Source organism: Bos taurus, chromosome 18, assembly GCF_002263795.3.
Source record: "Bos taurus isolate L1 Dominette 01449 registration number 42190680 breed Hereford chromosome 18, ARS-UCD2.0, whole genome shotgun sequence".
NCBI classification, from domain to species: domain Eukaryota; kingdom Metazoa; phylum Chordata; class Mammalia; order Artiodactyla; family Bovidae; genus Bos; species Bos taurus.
The window spans coordinates 44,907,294-44,926,749 of NC_037345.1; the positions used below are offsets into that span (position 1 = coordinate 44,907,294).

Genomic DNA, 19,456 nt, shown 5'->3' on the forward strand with positions numbered 1-19,456 from the left:
GTTGGATTTGCACTGGTAGGTGGCCCGGGCAGGCCCCTGCGGCTGAGACCCCACTAATCAGGATAACCATCACAGTGATTTTCATGGACTACTTTAAGTCCACTTGTTCCTATGAGAACTGAACCACCTCCTCTTGACTACTGTTCTTATCCATGTGTGAGATGTGGGATCTCTCTTGTAGGCTGATTCATCTGGGGGAGCCCGGCTGTAGGAAGTGAAGGTTGTCAGGAGTGCCCATGGGGATAGGTAGGAGGGGAAGTGGCAGCCGTCAGCGTCCAGCTAGTGTGAAAACTGGAGCCGGGAGGCCCCCTAGTGGGCAGAGGGCGCAAGTACATGGTGAGTTACACAGAGGTTGTCCTGAGATGGGGAAAGCGTGTGTCTTCCTGAGGAAGGGGCTTCAGAAGGATCAAAGTGGCTTCTTGGAGGAGCTGATCCCAGTGGGGCAGGTGAGAGTAAATTCCTGGGACGGGTGGCTGTTTCTGGTTTTCTCTTCCTTCTGAGCTGGGCTGCTTTGCTTTGTAGCCCATTATTGCAAAGCTTTTTTCTGACTGCTTCCAGTGTCAAAGCTGCTTTGCCCTGGGTTTCTCCTTATTGCAAATGCAGCTTGTATCTTCTCTCTTCCTTTGTGTCTGCTGTGGAGGTGACCCCCACCATTGCTTTCCTCACCTGCTCTATCCTGGTTACTATGCTCTACCACACAGATGAACCAAGTCATCACAGCATGGAGCCCTCTTCGAGTTCATGTGCCAGACTTTATCAAAAGTCAGAGCCAAGGGAATGCATCTCTGGCTGCTTTTTCTCTTTGGGCTCCAAATACAGAAGCCCTGTATTGGCTTTTCCCATGGCTGGTGACTGCCACCATCCCTCTAGCCCCAGAGCCTTTGCACATGCAGGTCACTCTGCCTGGACCCACTCCCTGCCCATAACTTTAATTCCTGATCAGAACCTTCCAATCTCAGCTACGCAAATAAGCCAGCCTCCCAGGTATTAACATTTCACCAAACACCCAGAATTTAGGGCCCTGGTCTGTAAGCTGTTTTTAGGGAGAAACGTCTTCTAGTTCATTGTGAGGAGTTATGCTGACCTGATGGCTGTGGAACTGAGGAAGCAGTGTGAGAGTCAGACTCTGAGGCAGGTAGATCACCCATGGTCATATAAGGCAGGGTGCCAAACCAGGCTGCCTTAGAATGTCGCTTTTGTTAACTGCTGAACTTTCATGTACTGAGAGAATAAGAATTCTCTTGATGGTACATCTCCTTGCTAGAGGGTGGAGACACTCTCCAGGCCAGGGTCTGTCTGAGTTGTTTATTCTTGTCTTCACAGTTCCTGGCCTGTGGTTACTGCAGCTTGAGCCAGACCCTGTCCCGACCTTTAGAGTCTCAATTTAGGACCTTTCTCCCTCACTGATTTGCACCAAGTACAACCTGAGTTGCCAGATGAAGGAGTCACAGGTGGGATAAAAGCACAAAAACAGGTTTCCACAAATACTATACATGCTGCACATCAAGTGTGTGTCTTAGGGAGTACACACACAGGTGTGCCTTTGTGGCTGGAGACTCTTGGGTGCTAGGTCCACTGCTGTATGCGTGTGTGAGAGAAGGTAGGGAGGTTGGTTGAGGTGAGTGAGAAGGGGAGGAAGGGAGAGGAGAGAAAGACATGGAGACTGGGAGGGAGATAAGAGAGGGGGCGTGAGATTGTGAGAGACACTCAGAGAACTAGATACTGTGAGGGATAGAGATGTTGAGAATACATTGTGAAAGAGATTGAATGTTTGGGAGTGACAGCGAGATGGTGAGAGAGGAACATTGTGAGAGTTCGAGAGGGAGGTTCACTGTTTTGAGAGGATGAGAGAATGGTGGAGAGAAAGATTAAGAAAGACATTGAGAAATGGAGTGAGCCAGAGGGGGAGAGAGATTGATTTAACCGAGGTGAACAGAACCTAGGTTCTTTTTCCCACAAGGCAGGGCCCCCCCAGGGCCTGGTGATTTGGAAATATTTGGCTGACTTGGCCCACAAATAGATTCACCTTCTCTAAGTGACAAAGGCTGTGGTGTGTGTGTACATGATGTTGGGCTAGGCTGGTCTCTTGGAGGTGGGTCTTGACTATGGGGTGCCTACATGGCAGAATAGGAGGAAATGATGCTCACTCCTCCTAGTCAGTGCTCCCTGCCTCTCTTTGGCCAGGAAACAAACATGAGATCTTGCTGAACTGTAGATAAACTTTTGAGTGCCTCCTGTAGGCTTGTTCTGGAGGGGCCTAGAAGGGAATAATAGGCAGTTGGGGTAATTATTTGTGGGACCTGGGAGGGTCTGGCATAGGAATCCACAGTGGCAGAGGTCTGGAGTGCAAGGTGGGAGGAGGAGTGACTTGGAGTCAGTGGGCAGATCCTGGCGGTGATGCACAGTTGAGTGGGGTGATGAGTGGGGCTGTGCTCAACCACCTTCTACTGCCTCAACTCCATCCCTAAGGCTGGTCTTCTATAGCTGATGCCCCCTGGGAGGAGGGCAAAAAGGTGAGAGTATACTCAGCCTTGGGGGGCTTCAGGAGGGCCTTGGGTTGGGATTGAGGACAGGTCTTGGGGTAGGGGCAGCAACCACATTGTTGACCTTCCAGCCAGCAGCTCTGGAGGACCTGCCCCTGTGTGGTGTGTGGACTTCAGGCCTGCATGTGCCTGAAGTGGGTGTGTGGGTACCTGGCTGGGAGAGGGGTGTGCATGCTCTCGGGACTGAGTGACTTCTGGGAGCAGGCCTGGGTTGGGGGTTCTGAAATGGAAGTGTGCACATGACCTGGGGTGCACAGGAGGAGGCTCTTCCTCAGGTATCCCAGGAGTAATTCTGTGTGGCACCGTGTCCTGGAGTAGCAGACTGGTCTGAGGCTACAAGTGTGTATGAGGCCCCTAGTTCCTGGAGACCGAGCCCATGAAGTGTCTGGGAGCTTGGAGAACTGGGGGAACATAGCTGGAGTGGCAGATGCTTCCCCCTACCGTCTTCCTGCTCTGGCCCTGAGGATGCAGCTGGGCTTCCTTCTCTAACCCTGGGGGAGTGTGTCACAGGTGGGCCCTTTGCTGTCCTGCAATGAGGGTCACCACGGAGGGCAGAGCAGGCCTGGGTGTCTCCCCAGGGACACCAGGGCCCTCAGGTCTCCCTGGGCCACAGAGACTATGGCCCTGAAACATCTTGCACTTAGATGGGAAGCACTCAGCACTGGTGTTGGTGTGCCTGTCACATACACATTTGTCCGTCACTATTTGCTCACCTGTTGTTCCCAACATTCCATGCTAGTGCACACCCTCCTTCACCTGTGCTGTGCAGGTGTACCTGCTCATGTCTCACACACACCTGTGCTGCCCACTGGTTACATGACGGTCCCACAAACTCTACCTTATCTTCCTGAAGTTACCTGCCACACACTTGTCACTGGCACCTGTGTGACCCAGCTGACTCACTCCTCTGTGACAGTGTCTGGGCCATCAGTGCTCCATCCACGGTTGGCCTTGTGGACACCAATGGTGGGGCTCAAACCCAGGAAGAGGCATTTCACTGGCCCGATGTTTACCCACCCTCCTTCAACCCGATTGATTTGGGAACTTCCTCTTCCGTCTGAGCAATAGTACTAGAGGATTTCCAGGCCTCTTCAGCTGGGCTCTGCCTGGCCTGTGGTCTGGTATGGCCACGTTCCTGAGCTGTGTGGGTCTCAGCCAGAGGCTACTATCCTTGCAGACATGTGGGGCCTTTTGAGGCTTAACCTGTTCCAAGCCACCCCTCCTTGTCTCCCTGCCCAGCTGGGCTCAGCTCTCTCCTTTCACATATGCGCATTCTGGTCCCCTGCCACACCTGAGTCACCTCTGACCCTGGAAATGGGGAAATCACTGACCCTGGTGAGAAGGGCTCCCTCCAGCGTGGGAACAAGCTTTCATGGAGATGAAGGGAGTCTTGTTGACAAACTGGGGGCAGTCTTCAAAGAGGCAGAGGGTTGTGTCCATGATGGAGGAGATCAAACTCATGAGGCTTGTACCATGCAGACTGGGACCCTGTCTCTGGCGGGGTTAGGAGCCTCTCATGTGGGTGAGGAAAGTCCTAAGGGAAGAACATGGAGCCCTGGGTGGGGGTCGGGGTATCTCACTGCAACATGTCAGCGGGAAGATTGCATTTAGCTCATGTGAACTGATCCACCCTCCCTTCGTCTCCTTTCTTCTTCCCTTCTTTTTAAAAAAATATTTAAAGACTTTATTATACTTCATCTGATTGGAGAAAAAATACCTTGTTGGCTTTGGGACTGAGCAGCTGGGTATATGTTTTCCATTTTCCTAAAGCTTAGGACAGGCTTGTGTGGGAGTGTAAAGAGAAAATTCTGTTTTACTCTTTAGAGATATCTGCTGTGTGGAGCAAGCTGGTGGAGTTTGGAGCTCAGGGAAGATGAAGTCAGGGCAGGAGATACACATTTTGTAACTATGCGTTTATAGAGATATTTAAAGTTGTGGATGAGATCATGTAGAAGGAGGCTGAGATCAGAAAGGAGAGGAGGCCCAAATCTGAGGTCTGGGCTCATTTTTCCCTCAGCAAAGGGGATAGAGCAGGGGGTGCTAGTGATGTGGTGGGCATGGAGAAGGGGTGGTTGAAGGTGGCATCAGAGAAGCCGTGGGGGAAAAGGGCAGAGAGAGGAGGTCAGGAGGCTGCTGAAGGTATTCAGACCTTGAACAACGCTGTTTCAGAGCTGCAGTGGGGGAGACATAGATCTGAGCTCCTAGAGATGAAGAAAGGGAAGGAAAAGGAGGCAGCGAGCTCCCCTAGGTATATGGGGCGGAGGTGCAGCAGCAGGAGGAGTTGGGTCAGGGTGGGTTCTTGTAGGATGCTGAGGCCTGTTTGAGGCTCCCTGCCCACATCTCTTAAGAGCACGTATACTCCATGTGGGCATTCCCAGGGTTGTCTTCCCCACCAGACCCTGGTCCACATGGGAGTGGGGTCTGTGACTGCAGTGGTCACAGCTGTGTCCACTAGGAGCCCAGCATCCAGCTCCTAACGTGCTGGTGAATGTTGGTTAAGGGCCAATACTTGTAAAGCACTCAGGATGCTAACAGGTGAGTAATAAATACTCAGTAAAAGTGCATAGCATATTAAAAAGCAGAGACATTTGCCAATAAAGGTCCATCTAGTCAAGGCTATGGTTTTTCCATTGGTCATGTATGGATGTGAGAGTTGGACTGTGAAGAAAGCTGAGTGCCGAAGAATTGATGCTTTTGAACTGTAGTGTTGGAGGAGACTCTTGAGAGTCCCTTGGACTGCAAGGAGATCCAACCAGTCTGTCCTAAAGGAGATCAGTCCTGGGTGTTTATTGGAAGGACTGATGCTGAAGCTGAAACTCCAATACTTTGGCCACCTCATGCGAAGAGTTGACTCATTGGAAAAGACCCTGATGGTGGGAGGGATTGAGGGCAGGAGGAGAAGGGGACAACAGAGGATGAGATGGCTGGATGGCATCACCAACTCGATGGACTTGAGTTTGGGTGGACTCTGGGAGTTGGTGATGGACAGGGAGGCCTGGCGTACTGCAATTCATCACAAAGAGTCGGACACAACTGAGCAACCGAACTGAACTGAACTGAAAAGTGCATAACTGTTGTCTGGAGACCAGGAAGTAGCTGAAGACTGAGTGGTTCTGGAGGTCTTGCTCCAGATCCTGAGGGATAGAACAGTTAGAGATGCCCAGTGGCACCATGCAGGCCAGCTTTGTGTGCCAGCACTGTAGCCAGCCCCTGAAACTGGGCTGTTTCACCATCCAGGAACCTATTGCTCAATCACTACCCCCAGCCAGGTCAAACCAAGAGAGAAGTAGGAAGGGACTAACTCAGAGTGGAGCCATTTATCAACCCCCATCAGGATGTGTTTCACACATTCATCTCCCAGCCTGGTTGATGTCTGTGGAAAGTGCCAACAGCATCACTCTGATTGGGAAGTGTCTGACACAGCCCCAGGGAGAACATTAGCTAAAAAGTAAAATCACTGGAGGCTTTCTGACTTCCTGTGGGGGCAAACAGTTGTGGATCATCAGTGGGTGAGCGAGGCACAGACTCTGTTTTAGGCCAGCTGGACACTCAGCTCAATCTCCCTGAAGACAAGTGATAGAGCTGCAAATGCTGTTTGGAGATCTCAGAGCGAATGAATGAAGATGCTGGTGAACAACTTCACATGGAGCTAAAGGAACTGGCCTTGGGGGAGGAAAGGCTGATTAGAAGCTGAAAGAAAAGAACTTCAAGATAGTGGCAGGATATCTTGAGTGTGTTCAGGATGAAGCTGAGACTAGACCAGGGGAAGCCCAGTATCAGAGGGAACACACTGAACTTAAACAATGACAGCTGGAAGGCGATGATGAGCTGAAGGGTGTAGAAAACCAGATGCCTTATATTCCTGGGGAATGAAACAAGCTGAATGCTGCTGGGAGCTGGATGGTGTTGCTACCAGTGCCCTGGCCAATAGGATGGGTTCGAAGTTTTAGAGGTTTTGGCATGTTCCCTGTGGAGTCTGAAGTCTCAGACAAATGTAAGGAGCTGCTGGTACACTGGTCTGGGGTCTGTGTTTTATCTGGAACAGCAGGTTTCCTGGGCTGTGTGCAGCAGTTCGCAGAAGAGGCTGAGAAAGAGGACTTCCTTACAGGCTGGATGTGAGAGGGCAAGATGGAAGACAGAGGAGGCGGTGGTGGCTCCAATTCTGTCAAACCCAGTTCAGCTCTGAGGAACAGTGGGCGGAAACTCTCAAGTTCATACTGTTGAATGTTAAGTAGGGCCTTGCTTGGGTATCCTCACAGTTTCATAATAAATGAACTCATTTTTTTCCTCATGAAGATACTTGCCTTAAAGATGTAAGTTTTTTGTTTTGTTTGCAAAAAATGTTCTAAATTCAGGTCATATCAAACAGCACATGTTTACAGTACAAAAAAAAAAATACAGGAAAAGCCACTCTTGTTTTAAAATATCCTTTGATAGTTTGTATAATTACAACAGGCCATTTATTGTGACCAGCCCATGTCATAATTTTGACTCGTAACCCCATGCCTGCCTTTTCAAACTGTTATCTTCAAAGTGTCCAGTTTAAGTTTGCTTATTTTTTTTTTAAGCCTCAGTTGAATTGAGATTGGTGTGTTTTCACTGAATTTTATCTCTCTCAACTTCCTGTACTCAAAATACGAAATAGAAATTTTTATCTCCACTGAGATAATGAAATGTGTAAGCTACACAGTTGGGTAATGTGAGAAAATGACAACATATAAGCTTTGTCTGGTCACCATATGATGTGATTGAAAGTTTGTAGTGTAACATGTCTCTCTTGGTACTAGGTTCTAGTACCGAATGGCCGCTGTGCTCTGTCTTAGAGATATGAAATGGTGTTGGATACTATTTCCCACCCTGAGTCACGTGGCTATTTTGAGTCTTTTCCCCCTCCTTTTTTCTGCTGCTGGGCCTCCTCTCACCCCACAGTGCTGCTCTGAACCTGCTTGCCTTTTCCAGTTGTCTCCCCACTCTGCTCAGGGCTGGGTATGACCCTCCCCCACCCTTCATCAAGAGGAAGTGTGGGCTCAGTTCCTCCTCCTCCAACGGAAACTCATTGGCTTGCAGCACCCCTGGCCACCTCCTTGCCAGGGTCATAGGGAGCATGGCTTAAAAGCTTGTTCATGCTGTCCCCACCCTAAAGATGCTCCCTAGACCTAGAGCCCTTTCCTTTTCTTCTTCTCCTTTTAAATATTTTATATCAAGACATATATGTACAGTGAAGCTAGAAAACATGTTCAATTTGAAGGAAAGAGGAACACGCGCCAGTGGATCTGTTTCCTAGTGAAAGGTTGCTGCTGTGAGCCATGAGTTTCGTCAGGGTTCGTGACCTCTGGAGGAGAGGATTTCGTCTCAGAGTCTGAGACAAGGCTTGACTGCTGCTGCTGCTAAGTCACTTCAGTCGTGTCTGACTCTGTGCAACCCCATAGACGGCAGCCCACCAGGCTCCCCCGTCCCTGGGATTCCCCAGGCAAGAACACTGGAGTGGGTTGCCATTTCCTTCTCCAATGCATGAAAGTGAAAAGTGAAAGTGAAGTCGCTCAGTTGTGTCTGACCCTCAGCGACCCCATGGACTGTAGCCTTCCAGGCTCCTCCGTCCATGGGATTTTCCAGGCAAGAGTAGTGGAGTGGGGTGCCATTGCCGGCTTGACTACTTGGAGTTTTTTGTGTAGCAAATTTCTGTTAAAGTATAATAGAGATAGGGAAAGCTTCTGACATAGACATCAGAAGGGGACAGAAAGAGTGCCCCCTTGCTAGTTTTTAGCAAAAGCGTCTGCCTGCAATGCAGGAGACCCGGGTTCGATCCCTGGGTTGGGAAGATCCCCTGGAGAAGGAAATGGCAACCCACTCCAGTATTCTTGCCTGGAGAATCCCATGGACAGAGGAGCCGGGTGGGCTACAGTCCACAGAGTCGCAAAGAGTCAGACACGACTGAGCGACTTTACTTTCACTTTATGTCTGTTAGAAAGCTGTTAATCAAATAAGGGAGACACCTCAAAGCTGAGGGAGTTTTACCAGGCCCCCGTCCCACAATATGCATTTTTGAGGCGGGATGGCATAAGGTGTGTCATCCCCTGGCCATCAAACAATTGACAGAATACTGGTTTGTTGAGCCATTATCAGCCCAAGTTTTGAAGAAAGAAAAAGTCTCAGGTGGAACCATTTTGAAGAAAGGCAGATTCCAAGGTAAATACATAGTTTCATCAGCACAGCTTAGGAAAAACGTTTCCATAAGAAAAACACATTGGTTAGCTCAAGGAAGAACCAGGCGGAAGCCTCTTTTAATTTGGTATAGAGAAGGAAAAAAAACGTTTGCCACTTGCGGTTTATTTCCTCCTGCTGCTTGGGGACCTCTGGCCTTCCTGCCTGTTACCCTCTCATTCCCCCCTTTTCTTTTAGAAGAATTATATTGCTTAGGGAAAGGGGCAACATTCTCATTCCGTAACTGCTTCTGAGCTGACAAGGGGCGTCGTCCCTAAATTGGTGAGGCAGCATATTGTCCTAACCTTCCTAATGAGGGTCTCTGATCCAGAGTTCCCGAGTAGTAGTTGGAGGAAGCTGTGGCACTCATAGGAGTTTGGACAACCATTTGTAACTTAAAAGCCTTCATACGGCTAGAAAAAAATCCAGCTATGCAGTTGCAGATGCAGGGGGCAAACAGCAAAAATAGAACAATCAGAATTACTACAATTAAGATAGTTGTCCACCGTGGGCAACTAGTTAACATCTCCCAAAGTGAAGCAACTGAAGCTTCAGAGTACACATAGCCTGAATCATCTTGTTCATGTATTTAATAAAGTGAGTGACATTAGTGCTTATTGTAAATATTGGCACAAGTTTCTCCTTGTGTGACTTAGAATATCTGAGGCCAATCTGTTGTTCAGCATTAAGGGCTGAAATAGCTTTTTGAGGATCTTGTAAGGCTTGTTGAGTAAAGTTAGAGCATCAACTCATAGCATAATGTCTGTAGTTCCCAGAGAGGGAATGAATATTGCAGCCAAATAATCATAGCAATGAAATACAGACCTTGTCCAACAATTCTAAGGTGTGGCAAATTAGCAGGCTTCTCTGGAAGCTCTGAAAATAGGAAGCCATGAATAAAAGCTAGACCTAGGTTGCTTCTCCCTATGCAGCCAGGGGGACGCTACGCCCATAGCTAAGAGCCACGTATCCATTAGGTCTCATTTGGAGCAAACCAGTGTGACAGGGAGCCAGTCTCAATCAGCGCCTGGCCAGGCAAAAGGAGGACCTGTACAGGGGTTGGAAAACGCAGGAATGATTACATGCATATTTCTTGAGGCAAAAACCCCAGTTGTTTCCAATCATTATAGTTCTAACTTTTGGGGATGTCTCTATTTGTTCCCAGCATATGAGAGCACTAGACATTAGGCGTCCCTTTTCAGGAGTTAGCCATATGACCTCATCCCGTATTTTATAAATATCAGGTAAAAATCCATCAGATCTAGACCCATTTGTCTTATGTGCACCAAAATCGTCATTAAACCAAGTTAAAACAATCGATATTAAAAGTCACATTATGTCTGTAGTTAAGGTGCAAAGTGTTAACGCCGGTCCATTTTAGGATTGTTAGATTTTATCAGATTAATAAGAGGCATCACATATGATTGTTGTTGTCGAAGGTAGTCGCAGACTAGGAGAAAGTCCTTTCCTTGAAGTGGAGACACCCACCACAGGAAGTCTTCCACTGATGAGGAGGGGCAAGCTCTGCAGATCCATCAATTAGACTGATTGTGGAATATGGCTTAGGAATGAGCCCAGGACAGGAAGGCATTATCTTGAGAGTTAAACAGCAGAATCAGGATTTTGGAGTCAGCAGAAGCAGACCCGTATATAGATTATCAGGCCCATTTGAAAAGTGAAAAAGTAAAAGCATAGAGAATAAAGATAAAATGATTGGCTTAGCCTGAGGGGTCAGGATGCCACTTTTAACTCTTGTGGTACACCCATGAATCAGTTCCTGGCACCTTGACAGTTGTGGGGGAAGAAAGAATAACCTGGTTAGGGCCTTCCCAGAGGGCCTCAAGAGATGGCCCCCAGGTCCCAATGTCTTTATCAGGACCTTGGTTCCTGGCTTAAACCACGGCTTGTTTGACTCAAAGCCTGGGTCATGTGTCACCTGGAGTTCTTGTGATGCCTGTTGAAAAGCTGAAATCTGCCACAAACTTTAAACTTAGTTATTGGTTCTTCCAACAACAATGACTGACAAACAAATTAAACTCTGACCCTGTGGGCAAGCTCAAAGCAGGAACTTGCAGGAGAGCAGTTTGTAGAGCCTTCAAAGCCTTTTGAGTATCTAGAGACCAAACCAGTTTGTTGGTTTGGGCTTGTTGAGTTTCAGTTATGTTTATATAAAGGCCGGGCAAGTTACCCATAACCCGGAATCCAAATGCGGCAGTAGCCTGTGATGCCCCCAAATCTTCTTAGATGTCTTAAAGTCATAGGTAGGGGATGATTTAGTATAGGCTTAATTGTCTCAGGGCCTATGGCCCTCGTCCCTTTGGATATGATTAGGCCCAGATATTTAACAGATTGTTGACAAAGCTGAGCCTTTCCCCTTGAGGCCTTATAACCACAGCCAGCCAAAAGGTTTAAGAAGCCTTCTGAGGCTTGCAAGCAAGCTTCCTCTGTCTCAGAGCAGAATATCATCTACGTATTGTAACACCAGTAGCCCCACTGCCTCGGGGCTATTAAAGTTTTGTAGGTCCCGTGAAAAACTCTGTCTGAATCAGTGAGGGCTGTTATGGAACCCCTGGGGCAAAACTGTCCAGGTTAACTGAGAAGCTGGCTGGGTAGGGTCTTCAAAGGCAAATAAAAATTGACTTTCCTCTGCTAATGGTATAGAATTGAAGGCATCTTTTAAATGAATTACTGAAAAATATTTAGCTCTTCAGGAATTTCAGACAATAGAGTATAAGGATTAGGCACCATGGGGTGTAAAGGAACCACAGACTCATTTATTATTCATAAATCTTGAACTAGTCACCATTTATCATTTGACTTTTTCACACCCAAAGTAGGAGTGTTGCGTGGACTGTTACAGGGAATTAATAGCCCCTGCTCCTTTAAATTTTCAATGATATCTTTTAACCCTTACTTAACCTCGGATTTTAGGGGATACTGCTTTTGATGTGGAAAAATGTGTGGGTCTTTGAGCTTGACAGTGACAGGAACAGCATTTTGTGCTCGACCCACAGTTTTTCATTCAGCCCACACTCTAGGATTTATATTTTGTTCAATTAATGGGGAGAAAGAGAGGGCTCCATATTCATGAAAACAGAGGCATGGATCTTGCTCAGTATATCCATCCCCAAAAGGGGTGAGGAGACTCTGGCACGATCAGAAACTCATGTAAAAACAGCACAGAGTCCTAGTTGCAGCTTAGAGGACAACTGAAATAATAACGTTTGGCTTGTCCAGACATTGCAGTTACAGTAGTGGATTGGGGAGAAAGTGGGCCAGGGGCTTCAGTAAGCACAGAGTAAGTTGCCCTGGTGTCCAAAAGAAAATCAACTGATTGCCCCCCCCCCCCCCCACCACAGTTATTAATACCTGAGGTTTCTCAGGTGTAATTAGAATGGGAGCTTGTGTGGGGACCCCTGGGCACCTTTAGTCCTGATTGTCTTGAGAGTTCAACCCCTGGGTCCTACGCCTCTGGGGGCAGTCTCTCCTCCAGTGTGGTCCTTTGCAGATCGGACATGGACCTGGGGGCAGCTTAGAAGCCTGAGGGCAATCCTACTTGAGGTGCCCCTTCTTTTCACAGTAATCACAAATCTCCCTTTCCACCTGGATCCCTCTGGGTACTTTTCTCAGGCTGTCTCAGAACGGTTCTGACCACCATTATTAGGGCTTCAGTCTGTTCCTTGGTCTTTCTTTGCCTTTCCTTCCTCTCATATTCCTTGCCACAATAAACTGTCTAAGCCAGTTGTAACAGATTATCTAAAGACTGATTTGGTTCATATGCCTGTTTTAGTAGCTTATAGTGGATATTAGGAGCCAACTGAGTGAGAAATCTATCCTTTAAGATAATTCTTCACTCTTCACTTTTGGGATCAATCTCTGTGAATCTGTGAAGGGCTTCTCACAGTTTGTCTAGAAATTTACTGGGTGCTTCCTTCTTTTCCTGTTCTATATTTTCCAGTTTGGCATAGTTTAAAGTCTTAGCATGTACTCGCCTGAGTCCTTCAAGAATACATCTGACAAAATGACTCTGATTCCATTTTCCTTTAGCCATGATATAGTCCCACTCTGGTTCTTTAGTTGAGACTGCCGGATTCCCAATAGGGAGGATGGCTATCTCGTCCTCCCTCTTTCCTGCTGGTTCATTACCAAGCCATTCATCTCTATAGGTGATAGCTTTCTTCAAAACTGGACTTTTTGAGTCAGGAGTTAGCGTTTGCCCCAGGATATGACTGCGTGGATCACAATAAACTGTGGAAAATTCTGAAAGAGATAGGAATAGAAGACCTCCTGACCTGCTTCTTGAGAAATCTGTATGCAGGTCAGGAAGCAACAGTTAGAACTGGACATGGAACAACAGACTGGTTCCAAATAGGAAAAGGAGTATGTCAAGGCTGTATATTGTCACTCTGTTTATTTATGCAGAGTTCAGTTCAATTCAGTCACTCAGTCGTGTCTGACTCTTTGCTACTATGCAACATTTGGACAGAAAGGCACAAAAAAATAAAATTTAAATATTTCGTGTGCCAATCTGAGAAAAAATAATTTAAATCAACAGAACAGACAAAAAGTACATCTACACAAATGAGGAAAGCAGAAAAGATACCTTACCTTCATTTATCTCAGGTTTCACAAAGTGGCTTCAATGCTAAAGTAAATGTGTTAACATTTGGAAAATTACAAGACTTTTTTTTTTTTTCTTCAATTTTTTCAGTTCTAATGATTACAACATAAGACAAAAAAAAAAAAAAAAAAAGGAGGGGGGTGGTGGATATTTCAGGACTTGTTTTATGAGTGTCCAAAGAGCCAAGATCTGGTTCCCATAACAGAGAAATAAGTATCGAAAGTTAAGGCAGTAAAACCTCCAACACAAAGCCATAAGACTGCAGATGACAATTTGATAGCAGGTGATCCTCAGAGAAGTGTATATAGCAATCAATGAGAGACTGCTACAGCATCTGCAGGTCAAAGTGTGAGAGTTCAAAAAAACACTTCAAGGTCGTTAGTGGATGACTGTAACTTTCACCTTATGTTATGTGTGACAGCTCACTCTATTTTTAAGAGTGGCTGCATCTATGCCACTAAATGATTGCATATTCACTTTAGTAAGGAGGCACTGCTTTTACCGATTTAGAGTCAGCCGAATGGAATTTTTGATGACACAGATGTTATTTGCTGGAACTGGAGATGATGAATCTGGTTCTCATGAACCACAGCACGCCAGGCCTCCCTGTCCATCACCAACTCCCGGAATCCACCCAAATGTCCATTGTGTCGGTGATGCCACCCAACCATCTCAGCCTGTGTTGTTCTCTTCTCCTCCTGCCCTCAATCTTTCCCAGCATCAGGGTCTTCTCAAATGAGTCAGCTCTTCGCATCAGGTGGCTAAAGTACTGGAGTTTCAGCTTCAACATCAGTCCCACCAATGAACACCCAGGACTGATCTTTAGTTAGGATGGACTGATTAGATCTCCTTGCAGTCCAAGGGACTCTCATGAGTCTTCTCCAACACCACAGTTCAAAAGCATTAATTCTTCGGTGCTCAGCTTTATAGTTCAACTCTCACATCCATACATGACTACTGGAAAAACCATAGCCTTGACTAAACGGACCTTTGTTGGCAAAGTGATGTCTCTGCTTTTTAATACGCTATCTAGGTTGGTCATAACTTCCCTTCCAAGGAGCAAGCATCTTTTAACTTCTTGGCTGCAATCACCATCCACAGTGATTTTCGAGCCCAGAAAAATAAAGTCAGCCACTCTTTCCCCATCTATTTGCCATGAAGTGATGGGACCGGATGCCATGATCTTAGTTTTCTGAATGTTGAGCTTTAAGCCAACTTTTTCACTGTCCTCTTTCACTTTCATCAAGAGGCTCTTCTTCACTTTCTGCCATAAGGCTGGTGTTATCTGCATATCTGAGGTTATTGATATTTCTCCCAGCAATCTTGATTCCAGCTTGTGCTTCTTCCAGCCCAGCGTTTCTCATGATGTACTCTGCATATAAGTTAAATAAGCAGGGTGACAATATACAGCCTTGATGTACTCCTTTTCCTATTTGGAACCAGTCTGTTGTTCCATGTCCAGTTCTAACTATTGCTTCTTGACATCATGAGAAATGCTGGGCTGGATGAAGCACAAGCTGGAATCAAGATTGCCAGGAAAAATATCAATAACCTCAGATATGCCCATGACACCATCCTTATGGCAGAAAGTGAAGAACTAAAGAGCCTCTTTGATGAAAGTGAAAGAGGAGAGTGAAAAAGTTGACTTAAATCTCAACATTCAGAAAACTAAGATCATGGCATCCAGTCCCATCACTTCATGGCAAATAGATGGAGAAACCATGGAAACAGTGACAAACTTTATTTTCTTGGGCTCCAAAATCACTGCAGATGGTGAGTGCAGCCATGGAATTAAAAGACGCTTACTCCTTGGAAGGAAAGTTATGACCAACCTAGACAGCATATTAAAAAGCAGAGACATTACTTGGCCAACAAAGGTCTGTCTAGTTAAGGCTGTGATTTTTCCAGTAGTCATGTATGGATGTGAGATTTGGACTATAAAGAAAGCTGAACTCTGAAGAATTAATGCTTTTGAACTGTGTTGTTGGAGAAGACTCATGAGAGTCCCTTGGACTGCAAGGAGATCCAACCAGTCCATCCTAAAGGAGATCAGTCCTGAGTATTTATTGGAAGGACTGATGTTGAAGCTGAAACTCCAATACTTTGGCTACCTGACTCGAAGAACTGACTCATTTGAAAAGACCCTGATGCTGGGAAAGATTGAGGGCAGGAGGAGAAGGGGACAACAGAGGATGAGATGGTTGAATAACATCACCAACTCAGGGGACATGAGTTTGGGTGGGCTCTGTGATTTGGTAATGGACAGGGAGGCCTGGTGTGCTGTGGTCCATGGGGTTGCAGAGAGTCAGACACGACTGAGTGACTGAACTGAACTGATACATCACATCCTTCCAAGTAAGATCATAAAGCAGAGTAACACCCTTAAGGCTCTAACATATTTTTCTGGGTCCTCCAAATAGTCTCCCAGTTCTTCCTTGATTCTTTGTATTTCTTGATAAGAAAAGGGATTATTAACCGTCATAGATGGGTTATTTTTCCTGGTGGGTGCTTCATGGAGAGGCAACAGCTTGTGTGGCTGTTTCTCAGCCTTTCTGACTGCCCTTTGCATATGATCCCAGAGGATGAACATAAAATCAAAGGTGTCCCTTCTGAGTGTCACTACACCAGTATGTGTGATAACAGAAGAGGTGGTCAAGGGCTAGCTAGCGAGGATAAAGTGATTTTTGTCCTCGAGCTATTAAGCCAATCCTTCCAAAGCCACTAGCGAGCCTTCTCTGGCCCGCTAAGAGCTAGCTTTACCAAAGGAAGAAGCCCATTGCACTTCCAATCTGACCAGATCCTGGGATTCCCGATCTATGTCCTCAAAAACCTCATGGTCACCAGCGGTGCTACTATCCATATAGATCAGAGACACAGCTGTCATAAAGACCCACTTTCAGGTTGCTACCCTCTGAGGCAGGCAGCTAAGAGAGCAACTTCTAGCCTGAGAGACATTCTGGGAGATAGAGCTCCGTCCAGCTACCGAATGTGCTCTTGTCTGTAGTGCATGATACAACAACCAACATTGTGGATTACAAGTCCCTTGAAAGTCTGTGATCCAACAGGTTTGGCTAGTAGTTCTAATTAGGACTTCCCTGGTGGCTCAGGCCGTAAAGTGTCTGTCTACAATGAGGGAGACCTGGGTTCGATCCCTGGGTCAGGAAGATTCCCCTGGAGAAGGAAATGGCAATCCATTCCAGTACTATTGCCTGGAAAATCCATGGACAGAGGAGCCTGGTAGGCTACAGTCCATGGGGTTGCAAGGAGTCGGACACGACTGAGTGACTTCACTTACACTTTGTAATTCCTCTGGCAGTTACAAAATGGTCAAAAAGACCAGGAAAAGGTAACCGAGAAAGGAATGTTCGGTCCACATGCTTCACCCTTTTCTGGCCGCTTCCCTCGCAGGAACGTTGGGTGCCTCTTGGCATTGGCAAGTCAATATAAACCCCCGACAACGCTCCCCTTTTTGGGGCTGCCTTCAGTCATTATAAGGCACCATGAAACCACAGAGCAGGGCTCAATGCTTGCTTCGTGGCTAAATCCACGTCTCTTTCATGCTGCTTTCACACACACAGGCACACCGTAGAGTTAGTAAAGTACAGCAGAAAATGTGTTTACTAGGAGGGCAAAGAACTAGAGCTCCAAGCGTCCTTACCTTGTCTTGGAGATCTCAGATGAGCCCTCAGGATGGAAGTTTGCTGCTGTGAGCCGTGTGTTATGTGACTGTGTGTTATGTGTGTGGGATTTGTGACCTCCAGAGGAGAGGATTTTGATCTGGGATCAGAGACAAGACTTGGCTACTTGGAACTTTTTGTGTAGCAAAGTTCTATCTATTAAAGTATAATAGAGATAGTGAAAGCTTCTGACATAGACATCAGAAGGGGACAGGAAGAGGGCCTGCTTGCTAGTTTTTAGCAAAGTGTTTTATGTCTGTTAGAAAGCTATTAATTGGATAAGAGAGACACCTCAAAGCTGAGGGAGTTTTACCAGGCCCCTGTCCCACATTATGCATTTTTGAGGTGGGATGGCACAAGGTGTGTCATCCCCTGGCCATCAAACAATTGACAGAATACTGGTTTGTTGAGCCATTATCAGCCCAAGCTTTGAGAAAAGAAAAAGTTAGGAACCATTGTGAAGAAAGGCAGATTCCAAGGTAAATACATAGTTTCATCATCATAGCTTAAAAAAACATTTCCATAAGAAACATGTGTTGGTTAGCTCAAGGCAGAACCAGATGCCGTCAACACAGAATCAAAAGAAGCCTCTCTTAATTTTGTGCAGAGAAAGAAAAAAAAACGTTTGCTGCTTGCAGTTTATTTCCTCCTGCTGCTTACCCTCTCACTAGCTGGAGAGATGAAACATAACCAGCACCACCCTCCATGTGCCCTGCTCTGAATACACCCCCTTTAGTTACCCTCTCATGCTAAATCATGTGTTGATCCCTCCTTTACTTCTGTGTGTAGTTCTTCCACCTATTTATGTATCCTTAAACAATTTACTGTTAAGTATTGAATGCTTTGGGGTTTTATATTAATTGACTTATCTAAATGTTATCTTCTGTGTTTACTTCCTCTGCTCAACCTTGCATTTTAGGGATTCATCCAGGATTACATGTTGGTGTAGTCATTGGTTTTGATTGCTGGGTAATATTCCATTGATGAAGACAACATAAGTGATTTAACCATCATATTGTTAAATGTGGGTATTTTGGGTAGTTTCTGTTTTGTAGAGAACATATATATGCATGTTATTATACATTATTATCTTGTTTCACATATTCAAGAGTTTCTGTAGGATATATACCAATGAATCCTAGGGTATATGTAATATTTCACTTTTCTAGATATTGTGAAATCATTTTTCAAAACGGTGGTTGTAATAATTTCCATCCTATCCAAATTTAAGATTACAGCATTTTTACTTCTATTTCTCCCATATTACATCTAATCCATATTATATATACAGTCACATGATTGCATGTGTCAATCATGCTGATACTTCCAATTCAAATTCAGGACTACAGCATTTTTACTTAACCTCTTTTCTCTCTTCTATGCCACAGATCAAGTGTTCTGTAATATCTTATGTTTTCTTCTGGAAGTTTTACAGTTTTAGGCCTTACCTTTAAGTCTTTAACCCCTTTTGAGTTAATTTTTGTGACTGGTATACGATAGGTGTCTGATTTCATTCTTTTGCATATAAATATCCAGTTTTTCTAAGAGCATCTATAATAATAGAAGTATCTATCTTTTCCCCATTGAGTATTCATGACTTCTTTGCCAAATGTTAGTTGATCTTATGTGCATAGGTTTGTTTCTGGGCTCTTGATTCTATTCCATGAGTCTGTGTGTCTGTTTCTATGTCAGTACCATAGTGTTTTTGGTGGCTATAGCTTGGTAGTATAGTTTGAAATCAGGAAGTGAGATGCTTCCAACTCTTCCTCTTTCTCAAGATTGCATTGGCTCTTCATGATCTTTTGTGGCTCCATATGAATTTTAGGGTTACTTTTTCTGTTTTTGTGAGAAATGCCATTGGAATTTTGATAGGGATTGGGATTAAATTTATAGTTAGCTTTGGGTGATATTTTTATTTGGGTGATAATTTTAACAATATTAATTCTTCTGACCCATGAACACAAAATATCTGTTTATTTGTGTCTTCAATTTATTTCATCAATGGCTTATAGTATTTCATTTCATTGGTTAGATTTTATTCCTAATTATTGTGTTTTCAGTGCTATTATAAATGGGATTGTGTGCTTTTGTTTTCAGATAGGTCATTGTTAGTATGTAGAAATGCAACTGATTTTGTATGTTGTTTACTTTGCAACTGTACTGAATTGATTAGTTCTAACAGCTTTTTGGTGGAGTCTTAAGGATTTTCTAGAGATAAGATCATATCAAAACTGCCAAGAGAGACAGTTTTACTTCTTCCTTTCTAAATTGGATGTTTTTTTCTGACCTCATTGCTCTAGTTAGTATTTCCAGTACTGTGTTGAATAGGAGTGGTATGTCTAAGCAACTTGTTGTGTTCCTCATCTTAGTGGAAAAGCTTTCATTTTTTTCCACCATTGAGTTGATGTTAACTG

The 19,456-nt window shown here is 45.3% G+C and overlaps 1 long non-coding RNA gene across 1 annotated transcript in view; it reads left to right on the plus strand.

Moving 5' to 3' along the window:
* The first annotated feature begins 12,113 nt into the window (after positions 1–12,113).
* LOC104974850 (uncharacterized) overlaps positions 12,114–19,456 on the plus strand; it is a 41,456-nt gene continuing 34,113 nt past the window's right edge. The window contains exon 1 of the long non-coding RNA XR_009491370.1: positions 12,114–18,066. This is a non-coding gene — a long non-coding RNA (uncharacterized lncRNA). The remainder of the gene's footprint in view (positions 18,067–19,456) is intronic.